The sequence below is a fragment of the Mizuhopecten yessoensis genome, unplaced genomic scaffold (assembly GCF_002113885.1).
Source record: "Mizuhopecten yessoensis strain PY_sf001 unplaced genomic scaffold, ASM211388v2 scaffold4805, whole genome shotgun sequence".
In the NCBI taxonomy this organism is placed as follows: domain Eukaryota; kingdom Metazoa; phylum Mollusca; class Bivalvia; order Pectinida; family Pectinidae; genus Mizuhopecten; species Mizuhopecten yessoensis.
Window position 1 is genome coordinate 1,205,973 of NW_018405730.1, and position 19,784 is coordinate 1,225,756.

General features: G+C 36.3%; 1 protein-coding gene across 5 annotated transcripts in view; it reads right to left on the reverse strand.

Moving 5' to 3' along the window:
* The window catches only part of LOC110449732 (polypeptide N-acetylgalactosaminyltransferase 5-like), a 211,184-nt gene that overhangs the window by 126,000 nt on the left and 65,400 nt on the right, over positions 1-19,784 (reverse strand). For all 5 annotated transcript variants that reach the window (XM_021496784.1, XM_021496787.1, XM_021496786.1 and 2 more), the window contains one exon: positions 12,242-12,460. The gene's annotated coding sequence lies outside the window, so the exon portion shown is untranslated. The remainder of the gene's footprint in view (positions 1-12,241; positions 12,461-19,784) is intronic.

Here is a 19,784-nt window from a genome sequence, read left to right on the forward strand (position 1 = left end):
TCACGTTAACAGATATTAATCTTCAATTAATTTTTTAATTACTCAGACATAGAAGTGCAGTCTCTAGAATCTGTATAATTTGTTTGAGTTTAACTGTTGGATTTTACATTAAAATCTAAAAATGTGTTTACAGTTGACAAGTTGAAATTTGTTTGAGTTTAAACCACTATAGAGTTTTACAGTACAGTAAGACAAGTCAACTTTTGTTTTAATTTAAAGCCAATGTAGAGTTTACCAGTACAATCTAAATACATGTTAACATTTGTTTGAGGTTTAAAGCCAATGTTTTAGAGTACAATTAAAAGATGTTAAGGTTGACATTATTTCTGTTTAAAGCCCTATGTATGTACCTCTGCAGTGCTACATTACGTAAGAGGATCACAGCTACGACCTGAACACTTTATAAAAACCTGTAACATTCCTCCATACCGTTAACACATGTAGTATGGTCAATTACAGTTAGGGAAGCAAGTGACGGTGTACACAACCTCGTCGTCAGCATTAAGTGGCCGTTTGGTCCATCCTTCCGTATGTTGTTAGGAGATGTAGTGGTAGGCTCGGAGGTTAATCACTCTACCACAACTCTAACTCTATATATACTTGATCCTGTAAAGGAAGTACATGATTATATGTTCAGTGTTAAATCACAGTACTCCCATCCTCTGTAAATATAGTCCAACCAGCCGTACACTAACGGGAAATCTATAGCAATTAAAAGTATAAATACGAATAAGGAGAAGTTTTGTTTACGATTCAGAGAATCACCTCTTAACAGCAGACTCTATGATATCAACAGATACGTTTTATCCCATTAACTCATTCACCCATAAAATTTCATAATGAACTATTCCAACCTTTGAATTGGAAGAGTTCAAATGTGTTTCAGGGGTGAATAAGTTGATATCATCACTACAACCCACTAGTTAGGAATCTAAATTTGTATCTTTCCTATTACATAGAAATATATCTTTGTCCTTTAAAGTACAGGTAACTATGAGCAATTTTCATTCCATTGCCATTTGTAATTAGTTGCCAATCAGTAAAGAGATTTTTTGCTCTATTTCGTGTTAAAACCATCACAAACACCTTAAAACATGAACTCATCAATATATAAAGTTTCCCATTTCTCATGAATATATCTAAGCTTTAATAAATAAACCGTTCATGTTTCCCATTCTTTTTTTCTCTTGAGAATATTCACTATTACAATACACTGGAAGAAACCATTCTTAAACATCATTTCACTATAGACCAAAGAGGACTCCAACTTTTAACTGATGTGTGGGGTTTTCTGGATCTGTTCAGAAGTGTAACATGTGACGCTTAATCCGTTTTATATAGCTCAATGGTGGCAAGTGAATAAGAAGGTAAAACACATCTCTACATTTAAACTGGAAAAAATGGCTTTGGGGACTCAAAATTACACAAAACTGGTGAAGTTATTTCAGCTGTTATGACACATCCCAATAAACTACACCACATATAAATGCTATTAGGCCCACTCAGCACAGCCATAACAAGGCGATTTGAAGCATCAATCTAGCTATAACATTCCAACCTTGGGGTATAAATCTGTGGATGGCTTTTCTGTCATCCATAGTAGAGTTTTAAGGATCCCGCACCACTGCCAAAAACTTAACTACAAATACAAAACGTTTTCTTCCAAGAAAACCATATCTTGGGGGACCTTCATGAAAAAACCCTATAAAGATGAAATAAATAAAAGATAATCAACAATAGAGATCTGAGTGCAAAACTTCAGTAGAGCCAGATGGATTCAAACCCTTGACTTTAGATTGTTATACTATTGTTCTAACCGATTTAGCTATCTGTTCAACAGAAAGGTCCTGGCCCAACTGTGTATCCAATAGAAAATTAAGGGGAGACTACTGTATATAAATTATAAACAAGAGGCCCAGAGGGCCTGTATCATCCACTTGGATATTTAAGAAATCATGGAAAATGTTCTCAATCAAAGTAATTTTGCAAATATTTCCACATATTAAATCTCCTTGACCTAAGATTTTCCAGACTATTTTTTTTAGATTTTTCCCTGGCTACCTCTATTGAGCCCCATCCGGCTGCACTTTGGGGAGCCAGACCCTCTGTTTAATGCAACATTAAGACCTCTTGGTCAAAGGATATTTCATATCAAATTTGGTCAAGCAGGTCAAAGTCATTTTTTTCATGACACTTCATACTACTCTATTCTAGCATGCTATTAGCAACCTATCATCACCTTGGCACTCTTCCTTATAAGGAAAACATTGTTTAAAAGATTTTTACACATTTGACCCCCTAGCTATGACCTTGATAAAAGATCAAGGTCATTTTTTGGAGGAAACTTTATATCCCTACATACTACAGGTCAAATATCATCACAAAGGGGCCTCCTGGTTTTGCAGAAGGAGTTGATTGAAGGTTTTTACATATTTGATGCCTGTTACCTTGAAAGTAAGTCAAGGTAATTATTTTGAGGACAGTTTACAGCACCACTTCTAGCATGCTACCAGATATCAGCAGATGACTCTTAGGTTTTCAGAAGAAGTTGTTTAAAGGTTATAACACATTTGACTCCTGCGGCTTACAACAAAGGTCTAGGTCATCCATTTAAGGACACTTCATACTCCATCTTAGGTATTAACTGGCCAAATGTCACCACCCTTGGCCTCCTGGTTATTCAGAAGTTGTTTAATTTTTTTAATATATTTGACCACTGCGGCCTTGACCATAGGTCAAGGTAATTTATTGGAACATTATAGCAATCCATCCCAGGTACCTACTGGCCAGATATTATGACCCTAGGTCCTCCAGTTCTAGATATGAAGTCATTTAATAGAACAAATTGACAGGCAATGGACCACAGACAATAGACTACAAACAATGGACGATGGATAACGGACAACACAACATGTTCCTATCTTCGTGCCAGTTGAGCTAAAACCTAAGTACAGTGGTACTTAAAGCAGCACTTTAACAGCTTTCTCTGCTGACACTGCAGAAAGGGACTGCACTCACACACACCACAAGGAGACAGTACACAGTACCATAGAGTGACTGTCCTCCACAAACAACAAGGAGACATTACACAGTACCATAGGGTGACTGTACTCCAAACATCACAAGGAGACAGTACACAGTACCATATAGTGACTGTACTCTACACACCACAAGGAGACAGTATACAGTACCATAGAGTGACTGTACTCTACAAACCACAAGGAAACAGTACACAGTACCATAGAGTGACTGTACTCTACATACCACAAGGAAACAGTACACAGTACCATAGAGTGACTGTACTACAAACATCACAAGGAGACAGTACACAGTACCATAGAGTGACTGTACTCTACATACCACAAGGAGACAGTACACAGTACCATAGAGTGACTGTACTCTACACACCACAAGGAGACAGTAGACAGTACCATAAAGTGACTACTCTACACACCACAAGGAGACAGTACACAGTTCCATAGAGTGACTGTACTCTACATACCACAAAGAGACAGTACACAGTACCATAGAGTGACTGTACTCTACACATCACGAGGAGACAGAACACAGTACCATAGAGTGACTGTACTCTACACTACACAGTACCATAGAGTGACTGTACTCTACAAACCACAAGGAGACAGTACACAGTACCATAAAGTGACTGTACTCTACACACCACAAGGAGACGGTAGACAGTACCATAAAGTGACTACTCTACACACCACAAGGAGACAGTACACAGTTCCATAGAGCGACTGTACTCTACATACCACAAAGAGACAGTACACAGTCCCATAGAGTGACTGTACTCTACACATCACGAGGAGACAGAACACAGTACCATAGAGTGACTGTACTCTACACACCACAAGGAGACAGTATACAGTACCATAGAGGGACTGTACTCTACATACCACAAGGAGACAGTATACAGTACCATAGAGTGACTGTTCTCTACATACCACAAGGAGACAGTACACAGTACCATAAAGTGACTGTACTCTACACACCACAAGGAGACGGTAGACAGTACCATAAAGTAACTACTCTACACACCACAAGGAGACAGTACATAGTTCCATAGAGTGACTGTACTCTACACACCACAAGGAGACAGTACATAGTTCCATAGAGTGACTGTACTCTACACATCACAAGGAGACGGTACACAGTACCATAGAGTGACTGTACTCTAAATACCACAAGGAGACAGTACATAGTACCATAAAGTGACTGTACTCTACACACCACAAGGAGACAGTATACAGTACCATAGAGGGACTGTACTCTACATACCACAAGGAGACAGTATACAGTACCATAGAGGGACTGTACTCTACATACCACAAGGAGACAGTACACAGTACCATAAAGTGACTGTACTCTACACACCACAAGGAGACAGTACACAGCTCCATAGAGTGACTGTACTCTACATACCACAAGAGGACAGTACACAGTACCATAGAGTGACTGTGCTCTACACATCACAAGGAGACAGTACACAGCACCATAGAGTGACTGTACTCTAGAACTTTAGCTTTTAAACCATTATTTTGTGACACAGTGATCAATGTAGTGACTTTATAAGATATTGTACTCTACACATCACAAGGAGACAGTACGCAGTACCATAGAGTGACTGTACTCTACATACCACAAGAGGACAGTACACAGTACCATAGAGTGACTGTGCTCTACACATCACAAGGAGACAGTACACAGTACCATAGAGTGACTGTACTCTAGAACTTTAGCTTTTAAACCATTATTTTGTGACACAGTGATCAATGTAGTGACTTTATAATATATTTAAACTTAGGGAACTTTTTATGTTTAGAAGTCTGTGTAACTATAGCTTCATGATGTAGATGTATTTTAGAAACATTTTTCATACAATCCTCTGCAGTCTTATTTTGAACATTATTGAATAATAAACATATTTTCAGTTGTATATTAGTGTCGGGATGACATGGTGCTTTAGTCTACGATTATCAGTAGGATATCAGACACGATGTATGTATATATGAGTTATTTAAAACAATATAATTATATACTGTACATTAATAGTATTTACATGGGGCAATTATCTCCTATAAATATATTACTTAATGTATTTATATTATTGATGTATCAATTATAATGTAATTTATCTAACTTACATAATTCCTTTTTGCAATTATCTACTTGCACAATTTTATAATTATCTGTTTACACAATTACCCTAATGATGAAATAGATCAATTATGTTATCAATGTTACTAATCAGTTCTAGTACAGGTTGTTAATTGTTTTCAACATTTTAAATTATGAGTGAGATAAGTAATGTTAGTGCATGATGTAACACTTGTGTAAAAACCCTAGTTAACTGGTTCCATGTGGTAACTGTGCTGTGTAATCAGACACACAATAACATTTGTATACAGCTACTGTCAGCGATCCATCACCGCCAAATCACCTAAAAATATCTTATTTAACAGGCTGTGAGGCATGTTACACTCTCAAACATATAAAACATCAATCATAGCGTAGGAAATCTTTATATATATACTACACAGTACACCACCGACAGAAGATACGATAATGGACATTAAAATCAATATCACTTACAAACATACAGGTCACACGGGTCAGGTAAGATGGTAATACACTTCTTTATACTTTTATGATGCATAAATTAAGTCAAATTCTCAACTCAATAATTAAGAATGTGTCTTCAGAAATAAAGTATCAATGTTAATTGTTACTTTGTCTAGTATAACATTCATATTATGTGTTTCTGATCGTGATAATTTTGAATACAAATAGAAGCCTTTTCTTGTATTATTTTAAATTACTAGTATTTAAGATCCATAATGTACTGTTAGGGTAATGGATATTGACAAAACTTGATGTTTACTCCCTCATTACTACGTTTGATGTGAAAAAGTGACTGATGTTCTGTCCTGGTACCAGACAGGAAGGACAACCAAACATCAGGACAAACAGAAGTTGGTTCTGACAGGTATCTGATGAATCAGTTCTATTTGACATCTGTAACACTGCAGATCCTACACAGCAGTACAGGACTATGGTTTTATCGGTAAAAGAGGAGTTGGAGGTCGAACTTTTGGTTCATTCATCATGGCTACTGTTGTTTGTTTGGTCACAAAAACTCGAAAACCTGACAAACAGAACATCCCACTGTCACTTACCTTCTAATCAAATCGTGTTACAAATCAAGGTCTGGACAAGGTTTGTAAGACTACCACACACTATCATACACTTACTGTCAAGTATAAAGCTCATAAGGAGTCCGAGTCTGACAAATGTTTGTAAAAAAACCTCTTTGGTACAAATGTAGCCAATGCTTACTGTCCAATAAACCGGTGATTACACATGGTAGTCTGATTAATGATTGTAATGAGACCAGCTATCCCACACAAATATACCATCCTACAATCATGTTTACCACTTGTCATTGCCAGAGATATGTTTGAAAATATTTCTCAGTCTCAAGATTCCAAATTTATTTTGAAAAGTGCTTTTCTTTTTGGAATGGTGTCATTCTTCATAGTATTTCTGAAAAAAGATTCAACTGGTTCACTGACAATACATTTCAATAATATTAATCTGACGTACTGAATACCAGTGTACCTCATAACTTTGACCTAACAGGGTTGACCATATATATTGTTTCATGTTTTGTTTGTTAACTAAAAATGGACACAATTCACAGCAAGAGGCTCAATGGGCCTCCATCGCTCACCTGGTATAAATCTCACATGTGTAACCTTAAAAGTGATCTAAAATAAAGCTACAGGCAAAATATCAGTATTTATGATTAAAATTCATTCAAAAGACCCTGTTAATTTTTTTAAAAACATTTCACCCCTGTGATTGAAAGTCAAACAAAGTCATTATGTTGAACAAATTTTATAGCCTTTCATCTCAGGATGCAACTTGCAAAGTATCAACATGGTTATTCAGAAGAGGTCATTTAAATATTTTAAACAAATTTGACCCCTGTGACCTTGAATATAAGTCAAAGTCATTCACTTTAACAAACATAGTAGTCCTTGATCCCAGCATGCTACTGACTAAATATCAACATCCTGAGCCTTTTGGTTATTCAGAACAAGTTGTTTAAATATTTTGAACATATTTGCTCCTTGTGACCTTGAATATGATTCAAGGTCATACATTTAAACAAACTTGGTAGCCCTTGGTCCTAGTATGCTACTGACTAAATATCATCACCCTGGGCATTTTGGTTATTCAGAAGAAGTTGTTTAAAGTTTTTAACATATTTGATCCCTGTGACCTTGCATATGGGTGAAGGTCATTCATTTGAACAAACTTTGCAGCCCTTCATCTCAGCATGCTATTGGCCAAATATCATCACCCTGGGCATTTAGGTTATTGAGAAGAAGTTGTTTAAAGTTTTTAACATATTTGACCCCTGTGACCTTGAAAATGGGTGAAGGTCATTAATTTTAACAAACTTTGTAGCCCTTCATCCCAGTTTGCTTCTGGCAAAATATCGACACCCTAGGCCTTTCGGTTATTAAGAAGAAGTCGTTTAAAGTAAAATATTGATGTCGGACGGACAGACGGACGGACGCCGTGCCACGGCATAAGCTCACTTGCCACTTCGTGCCAGATGAGCTAAAAACTTGGCCAGGTCAAACTTTTATTATCAAGTATCCAACTTCAGAGTGTGAGGATTAGATCAGTGAAGTTTCATGAAATTCAGCTGGAAAACGTAGGAGTTGTGCAGAAAAAATTGTATTCAGTATACTTCAATGTTTTACAGCTATTTGACATAGTGTATTACAGAAAGGAGTGATATGAAAAGGGGCATAACTCTTAGAAGTTTACGACATGCGAAAAAAGGCGCAACATCCCATAATAGGAAAGTATTAGGTCAAATTTGAGAGAAATCTCTTCAGAACTTAATAAGATACACTTGAAACTACAGTTACTGGATCATTTATCCCTGATAATGGCATGATCGTAGAATGAGTCGGCCATTACCCATTGGCTAGTATTGCCACAGTAAAAGTGTACAAGGTTTCATTGTGTTAGAAGTTACGACCCTGACACACTAGAATTACTGATACAGATCATAAACATACACAACCATGTAGCATCACTTGTGAAGGAATAACAAGAGGCTGAATGGGCCTGAATCGCTCACCTGGTATTAATTTCATACTTGTTATCTTAAAAGTGGACTAAAATACAACTACAGGCAGAATATTGGTGTTTGATTAATAAGAACCTATTAAAATATTTAAACATATGACACCCGTGACGTTGAATGTCGAACAAGGATATTAGGTTGAACAGAATGTATAGTCTTCCAACCCAGCATGCTTCAAGCAAAATATCATCACCCTGGACGTTTTGGTAATACAGAACAAATCATTCAAAGATTTAAACATATATTGACCACGGTGACCTTGAATATGGGCGAAGGTTATTCATTTTAACAAACTTGGTGACCCTTCATCCCAGCATGTTACTGGCTAAATATCATCACCCTAGGCCTCTTGGTTATTCAGAAGAAGTTGTTTAAATGTTTTCAACATATTTGACCCCAGTGACCTTGAAGTTGATTGAAGGTCATTCATTTGAACAAACTTAGTAGCCCTTCATTCCAGCATGTTACTGGCCAAATATCATTATCCTAGGCCTCTTGGTTATTCAGGAGAAGATGTTTAAAGGTTTTATACATATTTGACCCCTGTGACCTTGAAAATGGATGAAGGTAATTTATTTGAACAAACTTGGTAACCCTTCATCCAAACATGTTAATGGCCAAATATCATCACCCTAGGCCTCTTGGTTATTCAGAAGGAGTTGTATAAATGATTACAACATATTTGACCCTAGTGACCTTGAATATGATTCAAGGTCATTCATTTGAACAAACTTGGTAGCCCTTCATTCCAGCATGTTATTGGTCAAATATCATTATCCTAGGCCTCTTGGTTATTCAGAAGAAGTTGTTTAAAAGTTTCATACATATTTGAACAAACTTGGTAGCCTTTCACCCGAGCAGGCTTCTGGCCAAATATCGTCACCCTATGACTTTTGTTTACTGAATAGAAGTTGTTTAAAGTAAAAAGTTGACGCCGTACGCCGGACGGACGCCGGACGCCGCACTATGCCATAAGCTCACTTGGCCTTTCGAGCCAGGTGAGCTAATAAATACAGAACAGGTCATTTCCATTGACTGATCACCAAAGATACACACAAAAAACTCATTACATAATTCTATTATGATGTCATAAGTTCTTCAAAATGTTGGCTGAGTGAATATTATGGAAATCAAAGTTCTGAATTAATGTCATGCTTCCTATACACAAACGCCACATACTTCAGGATAAAACATGGGAGTATTATACAAATGGAAATGAGGATTATAACACCTAAACCAGAACTCATAAATCTATGTTTGTATCATATTGTTCCCAATAAACCCGGCCTGATTTGATAGGGTAACCATCAGACATGCAGAGCTATGACCGTACTGTACCTATATCAAACTACTTCCCCTCCGGAGGGCGTACAGTGTTGATAGGGGTGACTACTCAGTGACATTTTGCGACCAATAACAATTGTACAAATTCAGCAGAAGAAATTGGCAATACTGGTTATGGTTCCAGCTGATTTATGGTCACAAAATATTGAATTTTATTGAAGAAGTGAGGAAACTGTCCATTTTTATCAGGCCGCGGATGATTTAGGGGGACTATGCTGTTTAGATCTATTGATCACTATGGCAACCAGACGCCATGGGGACAAACCAGAGACCATCCATCGTGTTGATCAAGCACATCGAGAAAGGGCGATCATCCTTAATGTCGAGAAGCAACGGCTCTGTGGGGAAAACATAATAAACTTAGGGTGAAGCTGACCATCTATCTCGACAGCCACCTGGTTCCCATAGAAATGGTTCACAAGAGGATTTGTCCATTTTGTGAATGTTTCAAAATTTATGTCCATGTGTTTATATAAATCAAGCAAGAGAGCTAACGGATTCAAGACAGCCATCATTGATATCTAATGAGCTTGGTGGTGTCGCCTACACCAATATGGCTGAACTAAATCATATCTTTGAAAAACTGATACATATTTATGTTTATGAAAAATATGATAGAAGGGATAAACTCTAATTGAATGGGTGACATATAAATCAGCAGGGATTATGTCAAAGGGGCAACTGTGATGAGTTTGTGGAAAGATGCCCGATGCAATGTTTGCAACAGACATTAGTATGAAGCTTGTCTGTATTGGGTGGTTTGTATGAAGCCTGTCTGTATTGGGAGGTTTGTATGAAGCCTGTATGTATTTGAAGGTTTGTATGAAGCCTGTCTGTATTGGGAGATTTGTATGAAGCCTGTCTGTATTGGGAGGTTTGTATGAAGCCTGTCTGTATTAGGAGGTTTGTATGAAGCCTGTCTGTATTGGGAGGTTTGTATCAAGCCTGTATGTATTTGAAGGTTTGTATGAAGCCTGTCTGTATTGGGAGGTTTGTATGAAGCCTGTCTGTATTGGGAGGTTTGTATCAAGCCTGTCTGTATTGGGAGGTTTGTATGAACCTTGTAAGTATTGGAAGGTTTACATAAAGCTTGTTCGTACTAGCGGTTTGGCTATTGTAGTTAATGTGTGAAGAGTTTCAAGCTGATCTCTGATATCACGGCAATTTTTTTTTCTCTTCGATTGCTGTTTCCATGGAAATATTTGTTCTAAAATTCAATAAACTTGTATAAAAACCAATGAAGCATTGTCAATATTTCCATGTTATATTGACTAACCTATTCAGAATACAAACATTTCGTGCTGTGTGTCACTGCACAAAACACTGGCACTAAATGTACAGTGTGAAAGGAGCTGAAATGTGCAGCCATCACAAGCTTACAAATCAGGTTTTCTCCACCCTATCTCTCTAAACACCATAACAAATACACTATCTCTCAAACACCATAACACATCTCTCAAACACCATAACAAATACACTATCTCTCAAACACCATAACAAATACACTCTCAAACATCATAACAAATACACTATCTCTCAAACACCATAACAAATACACTATCTCTCAAACATCATAACAAATACACTATCTTTCAAACACCATAAAAAATACACTATCTCTCAAACACCATAACAAATACACTAGCTCTCAAACACCATAACAAATACACTATCTCTCAAACACCATAACAAATACAAGTCTTGGAATCTACATCAGTGTTACACTATAGACTTACTTTGCCAATATCACTGTTTCATGTTGGAGTGATTTTATTTTATATGCTGGACTGGTATATGTTTGTGGAGGTCTTTTACACCATTTAATGTTGAGATAGTGTGGTTAAGGTATATACTTTTACACCATTTACTGTTGAGGTAGTGTGGTTAAGGTATAGACTTTTACACCATTTATGTTGAGATAGTGTGGTTAACGTCTATACTTTTACACCATTTACGGTTGAGATAGTGTGGTTAACGTCTATACTTTTACACCATTTACTGTTGAGATAGTGTGGTTAAGGTATAGACTTTTACACCATTTAATGTTGAGACAGTGTGGTTAAGGTATAGACTTTTACACCATTTAATGTTGAGAAAGTGTGGTTAAGGTATAGACTTTTACACCATTTATGTTGAGATAGTGTGGTGAAGGTATAGACTTGTACACCATTTACTGTTGAGATAGTATGGTTAAGGTATAGACTTTTACACCATTTACTGTTGAGATAGTATGGTTAAGGAATAGACTGACTACCAGCCCCAATGTTTTTATGAAGAATTTCTCAACTGCATTTTACTATCAGCTTATCTCCCCCTAGTTTAGAACTTAGTATCAGACAATATCCAAATGATCAAAATGATGAGAGTTGATTTTTTTTCTAAATAATTCAACATTCTAGAGTCGGGGACAACCTTTTCACTGTTTAGGTGTAGAGTTAACACAGTCACAACTGTATCAGGTATAGAATTGACAATGACTGGTGGAAGACATATGACCCTGACCCATAGAGCCTTGATAATCAATGATGTCACCAGGTGGCGCTGGTTTATATATCCTTATATAGATGACCTTGACCCTAATTTTATCACTCAGATTAGCTAGCCTCTGTCTCAAGTTTATAACTTAATGTTCACAGTGAAACCTTAATAGTGTGCTAGGAAACAATCTTGACCAGAAAGAATGATTATAAGGCTAGAAGTTTGACTCACCTTCAGGAGTGAAGTGTCTGTGTGACCAAACTTTTGCGAGACTTCGGCTTCAGATAATTTCCAATTCTTTGCACCAATATCTTCCAAATGACACTTAGGAAGTCCCCCAATGCCAGGGTAATACGACGGCACTGCTGATGATCCCACGAGTAATTCAGTTACTTTGATTGGTTTACATGATTGAGTTAGCAGTCAAGGGTCCAACCATGTTCATACCACCTAGAAGAAGAAAACAGGGAAATAATTCAAACAATGTGCCAGTACACTAAACAAATTACAAAGTGTCCATATCATCAACAACGTGCCAGTACACTAAACAAATTACGAAGTGTCCATATCATCAACACACTCTTAATTGCTACAGAATATCTCTTTAAAATCAATACCTGACTTTCTTGTTTAACGAAGCAGTTTGATAATAAAGCAAAATAATTTTGATGTCAGCATTACAGGATAGCTGTTATAATCTTTTGCTTCCTAGCTTTAAACCACTGAACTTAAAGTCTTTCTAGGTATAAAATATCTGACCTTGAACTCTCACTAGATATGAAATTTCTGACCTTGAACTCTCACTAGATATAAAATATCTGACCTTGAACTCTCACTAGATATAAAATCACTGACCTTGAACTCTCACTAGATATAAAATCACTGACCTTGAACATTCTCACTAGATATAAAATCACTGATTAATATGAACACTTAATAGTTATAACAACTGACCTTGAAATCTCGCAAGGTTATAACAACTGACCTTAAAATATCCCAAGGTTATAACAACTGACCTTGAAATCTTGCAAGGTTATAACAACTGACCTTGAAATCTCGCAAGGTTATAACAACTGCATCTTACTCTTAATAGCATCATTGACCTTGAACTGTCCATGGTTAAGATATATGAACCACACAAGTCTTTCTGGTAAAAATGTCGCTGACCCTGAACTTCCTGATGATTGATAATGACTAAATCTCTATGGGAATGATATTATTGACTCTGAATCATCTCTGCTAACTATTATATACACAGGAAATCAGAACAGCAAGCTACAGTAACTACTGGTATTAGACCTATATAATCTGTTAAGGTAACTACGAACTGCAGTTAGCCACGAGATTTCATTAAAACTGAAAAAAGTTATCATGCATACCAGGTGCAGTAACAAATCAGACAGGATCACTAAATGTTAAAACAATATTAACCGGAGAAAGAACAGCTGTGTATAACCCTCACACACAATAACGTTGTATACTAACATTGTCTCCCTTCTGTCTGGGTTCTCAAGCAGCTTCAGGATTTCGAAAAACTAGTGACTGTATTTAAATGTCAGTTTTTATACTGTCAAATGTATAAATATAGATGTATTTGAATACTGAAAAATGTCTACGTGTGCTTTAATAATTACTGAATATCTATGATTTTGCATGAGCACGGTTGATATCTATGTTTCTAGATACTGATGAACATCTTTGTTTTTGAATACGGAGGATCATCTTCATTTTTGAAAACTTATGAAGATATTTGCTTCTCAATAGTGAGTGTTTTTTTAATACTGGAGAGAGTCAGTGTTTTGACGTGAAGTTTTGGTACGACTATACCAACGGGAGTAAAGGGGATTTCAACAGAATACTAGTATGATATGGATCTTTTTATAGACTCAATCTACTCCAAATAGCTGTAACGAAGACAGCATTTGCATTAAATAACCAAACCACACTTTTCTTTCCTGGACAGATAATAAGATTTTCTGGGAAAAACTTGCTAAATCGTTCAGCAGGAGCTGGTAATAAGAGATTGTCAGGATGGAGCTGATACAAAACTGTTAAGTTGCTGCTGACAAATAGGTATTGTCAAGTGTTAGCCGATATCAAAGAGGTTGATTACAGCGAGCTCGAATAACAAGAGGCTGACCGAGATAGTGAAGCTCAGATAATCATTGGTTGTTCAGCATTTTAGTTTGATAATTAGAAATTATCATGGATTAAACTGATGATCAAAGATTACCATTGTCTGAGCTGATATTTACAGATCATCATGTCCAGTAATTAATAAAAGCTTGTCCAGCATCATTGAGTTTATAGGAGATTTTTTTGGAAGAGATTTTCTTGTATTTATGAGTTTGTAAAAAGATTTTCTTGAATCATTGAGTTTGCAAGAGATTTCCATTATTATTGAGTTTATAAGGAATTGTCTAATACAATGAGTTTCTGAAAGATGTTCTTGAATTTTTGAATTTGTAAGAGATTTCCAGTATTATCAAGTTTATATCAAGTTGTCTAACACCAATGAGTTTATAAGAGATTGCCAACAGTCCAGTTTATAAGAGATTTGCTAGCACCATTGAGTTTATAAACGATCATCCAATACCAATTTGAGTACAAAGAGATTGTTCAGTATCAATGAGTTTATAAGAAACTTTCTTGTATTATTAGGTTTACAACAGATTTTCAAGTATCACAGAGTTCATATGAGATTGTCCAGCTCTCAATGAGATTTTGGGAATTATTTTAGTATCATTGAGTTTATAAGAGAATGTCATATATGATATAAGAGATTGTCGAGTATCATAAGAGTTTGTAAGAGATTTTTCAGTATTATTGAGTTTATAAGAGACTGTCCAGTTACCAATTAGGTTTTGAAAGTTATTTTGGTATTATTGAATTTATGAAAGAAATTCCAATATCATCTTAGAGATTGTCGAGTATCCATTGAGTTTATAAGAGATTGTCTAGTATTATTGAGTTTATAAGAGATTGTCTAGTATCAGTGAGTGTATTTGATATTATTAAGACAGTGATACAAGCCTGACTATTATAATTTAAATCAAGAATTAATGTTCATAATATCCAAAGTAAATGATGCAATACAGCCACCATCAATCAAATGACTATTTCCCAAGCGGACTCCTCTCTATAAGAACTTGACGTGAGATTTCAGAGCTCTTCCGATTCACTCTAAACCTGGATGTTTATTTGACATATAGTGCCGTTATTTTCTATCGTTACCTACCATAAATATGGCTATTTATTTCCTAGAGGCTGCGGTGACGATCATTGTCTCACGTCCTTGTATTGACTACAAGCCTGATGCTGACAAGTAGGTACTTTTCTTCCCTCTCGACAAATAAATCAGAGACTTACATACACCGCCTGTGTAAGGTAAACTTAGTAGTACAGTCGTCTGTGTTGAAACCTCTCTTGGGTATCACATACATGTAAAAATTAAGACATACATCTCCTGTTTTATATACCTACAATGGGGACTTGGAGGTCAATGGCAACTATAAATCTCACTACATAGACATATAAAAATATACTGGCTAGGTACTACAAGAACCTTAAAAGTAGAAATTCCTTATTAATTATCATAACTGTGTCAAGAAATCCTCTTACTGTTCTATATTATTGTCTTACTGTTCTATATTATTGTCTTACTGTTCCATATAATTATCTCACTGTTCCATATTATTGTCTTACCTGTTTTATATTATTGTCTTACTGTTCCATATTGTCTTACTGTTCCATATTACTGTCTTACTGTTCCATACTTTTGTCTTACTGTTCTACATTATTGTCTTACTGTTCTGTTATTGTTACACCTGTTCTATATTATTGTCTTACTGTTCTATATTATTGTCTTACTGTTCTATATTATTATCATACTGTTCTATGTTATTTTCTTACTGTTCTATATTATTGTCTTACTGTTCCATATTACTGTCTTACTGTTCCATACTTTTGTCTTACTGTTCTACATTATTGTCTTACTGTTCTGTTATTGTCATACCTGTTCTATATTATTGTCTTACTGTTCTATATTATTGTCACACCTGTTCTATATTATTGTCTTACTGTTCTATAATATTGTCTTACTGTTCTATAATATTGTCTTACTGTTCTATATTATTGTCTTACTGATCTAGATTATTGTCTTACTGTTCTATATTTTTTAATCTACCAACTGAAAACAACTGCCATTAGACTATGAATACACTATGAATACAACGATTCTCGTGCAACATGCAGTCAGCTGATTTCATACACAATGACCACTTCATATTACTACGCAGAGTACCGTTTCTGAGAAGAGTTATTTCCCGCTCTCCAAGATAACGTAGTTGCCAGAAATAATGATAAAGATTACAAAAATCATAAATGATGCACCACTGTACTATTATTATTGTTCTTTCTAATTTGAAATTTAAAAAAATATTTATGACATTGTCATATTAAATGCTGACTTCCGACTCGCAATAGGTTCCTCGTGGTCACAAACTTTTTAACAAGCAACCGTCCGGCTGGGTAATCCCTGTGACATCAACTTGCACATTGAAATCAGAGAACTTTTTTATGACACAGGGCACTTCATCCACCAGCCTATCATCATTTACATCTACAGGTGTTTTGGTGAACAGCACATTCAATGGCTGTACATTTAACTTCAAATGAGCTCTGCCTACTGCCGACGGGTGCTTGGCCGACGAGTGACCTGGATGGTTACTATGGTGACCGATGATTTGAAATAGTGCGGACATTAACTTTTTCAAATATATAATATACTGTGTTCATAATGCAAAACAAAACAATATCCAATAAGATCAACTGTCAAAAATGAAAAGTGTTGATTATTAATAGTATCTAGATATATTTTTTTCTTTTTAACAAAATCAGCTGATCGGCGGGAGAAACAGAGGTCGAACATTTGAAGTTTGTGTGTAGGCTGGAGGTCCGGCTGTTCCTTTTTTATGGTTTTCTGTCCGGTACTTATATTAAAAATATTAAATTTACAAAAAGTGTGGCAATTTTTTTTATTTTCGTTTATCATAACGTAAATATATGAACTGAATACCTTTTTTTTATGTAAATTGCGGCAATGAATAGCAGTAGCTGATCTACATATCTTCTGAGGAGCGCTTACACGCTCCACAGAATATGTAGATTCATGATCATCTACTGCTATTCATTGCCACAATGTACATGAACAAATATCCATTCAATCCCTATTTAATTACCTCTTCTTTATTAAAAACCAGTATTGTTCAGTGTATTGAATACTAGGGAAGAATATCTTTAAAACATTTTTTCTCTCGTGAATAAGATAAAGTCTTGTTCTAAAATATAATGTCTTCCTTAAATTTGAGACAGTCTCCCTGATTGTCTATCAACTCATTCACCCCTGAAAACACTTTTGAACTCTTCCAATTCAAAGGTTGGAATAGTTCATTATGAAATTTCAGGGGTGAATGAGTTAACAGATTACAAACTGAGTTTTGATTTGAAACTGCAACCCCTTGACAGTCACTTCCCTCTAAACTTGTATGAAATAGAAAGTCATTACCCCATCGATACCCTGCCATATCAGAGGTATTACAACTCAAATTAGAACCATCAATAATTAACTACAACACTTTACACTGTCAAGTCCTCTGTACATTTACAGGCTTAAAGCCTTAACGATGTAAAACATTAAACAAAAGCTTTTTAAAATAGAAATTTTATGATTGTTTTACAACACGTTAGTAAAGTGCCAAAAGGATCATAAACCTGATTCCCAGGCAGCCAACCCCTTCAGATAATCTTAGACTGAACCATTTCAATAAAATGAAATGTCTATAATTTAGATAACAGGGGAAATGGGTAATACCATCTCACTACTTCAAGGAGAAAGTTATCTAGCCCACTTCCAAGTGTCATTACACTATTTTATGACACAATTTTATTTTAATATCATAAAAACAATTTATAAAACGCTTCTGTGTAATATTGTGCAGCACTTTATTTTGCTGTTATATCACACTTTGAAGGCCATTCAGTGAAACGGACATGTCATAATGAGGCTACTCAGCCTCTAAATAAGTCTTCAGATACAATTGAATCACCAAGTGCCGTTCCAAACATGACATAGAGCTTCAGTTCATCACCATAGAAACCTGGGCACATGGGTTTGATAATGTTAAATAGATTTTGTAGACAACGTTAGAGACAATAAAACCTGTCTTGTGAGCCATCCTTATTTGTACAAACAACTTTCTTCCAAGACATTCAAATTTCCTTTTGACAGAATTTTACAATTCAACCCTGGCTAAATCTTACACGGAGAACCTTGAATTTTTTTCTAAATGTTTTTGATGAAGCATATAATAAAACAGTTATTTTTGTGCTGGTGAATATGATGTGATATGAACCTGAAAAAGTGATATTGACAGAGTCAAACCGAGGTTAATATCACTTTTTCAGGTTCATATCACATCATATTCACCAGCACAAAAGTCCATAATTATATATTGAACCTGTAATGGGTACTGGTTTGGTTTATATGTTTAGTGTCTTATTAACAGCTAAGGTCACTTAAGAACATGCCTGTATGTTTTTAAGGTGTGTGCTTAAACAGTGTCTGTGCGCTGGAGGCAGGGTATGTTGGTTTATTTGCCTCCTTGCGATAAGGATCTGAAACTTAAACCTCAGAGTGCTAGCTCACTGAAATACCACACCGAAGGCACCCAGCACTATTCTACTCAGTTGCATTATACTGTTAACAGTTTAAACCTATAATGACAAGTACTGAATAAATACTTAGAGTCTGAAATTCATGTCCTGGTCAATTAATAAACACTCTGCCATTTGACCTTCTCATTGTTATTTCAGTTAAACTACATCAGCTGCTCAAAATACTGTAATGTATCCCTGCTAAAGATCCAGGCATAACTTCATGGTGCTCAAGTACAGTGCGTATGGGCCACAACTTCACTTATCACTGTACTGTATCTGTCCCCTAGTAAGGCTAATGAGTATAGACACTGACTGTGGGCCACCACTTATCACGCTACTGTATCTGTCCCCTAGTAAGGCTAATGAGTATAGGCACTGACTGTGGGCCACCACTTATCACGGAACTGTATCTGTCCCCTAGCAAGGCTAATGAGTATAGGCACTGACTGTGGGCCACCACTTATGATTGTACTGTATCTGTCCCCTAGCAAGGCTAATGAGGATAGGCACTGACTGTGGGCCACCACTTATCACGCTACTGTATCTGTCCCCTAGTAAGGCTAATGAGTATAGGCACTGACTGTGGGCCACCACTTCCCACGGTACTGTATCTGTCCCCTAGCAAGGCTAATGAGGATAGGCACTGACTGTGGGCCACCACTTATCACGGTAATGTATCTGTCCCCTAGCAAGGCTAATGAGTATAGACACTGACTGTGGGCCTCCACTTATCACGGTACTGTATCTGTCCCCTAGTAAGGCTAATGAGGATAGGCACTGACTGTGGGCCACCACTTATCACGGTAATGTATCTGTCCCCTAGCAAGGCTAATGAGTATAGGCACTGACTGTGGGCCACCACTTACCACGGTACTGTATCTATCCCCTAGCAAGGCTAATGAGTATAGGCACTGACTGTGGGCCACCACTTCCCACGGTACTGTATCTGTCCCCTAGCAAGGCTAATGAGGATAGGCACTGACTGTGGGCCACCACTTATCACGCTACTGTATCTGTCCCCTAGTAAGGCTAATGAGTATAGGCACTGACTGTGGGC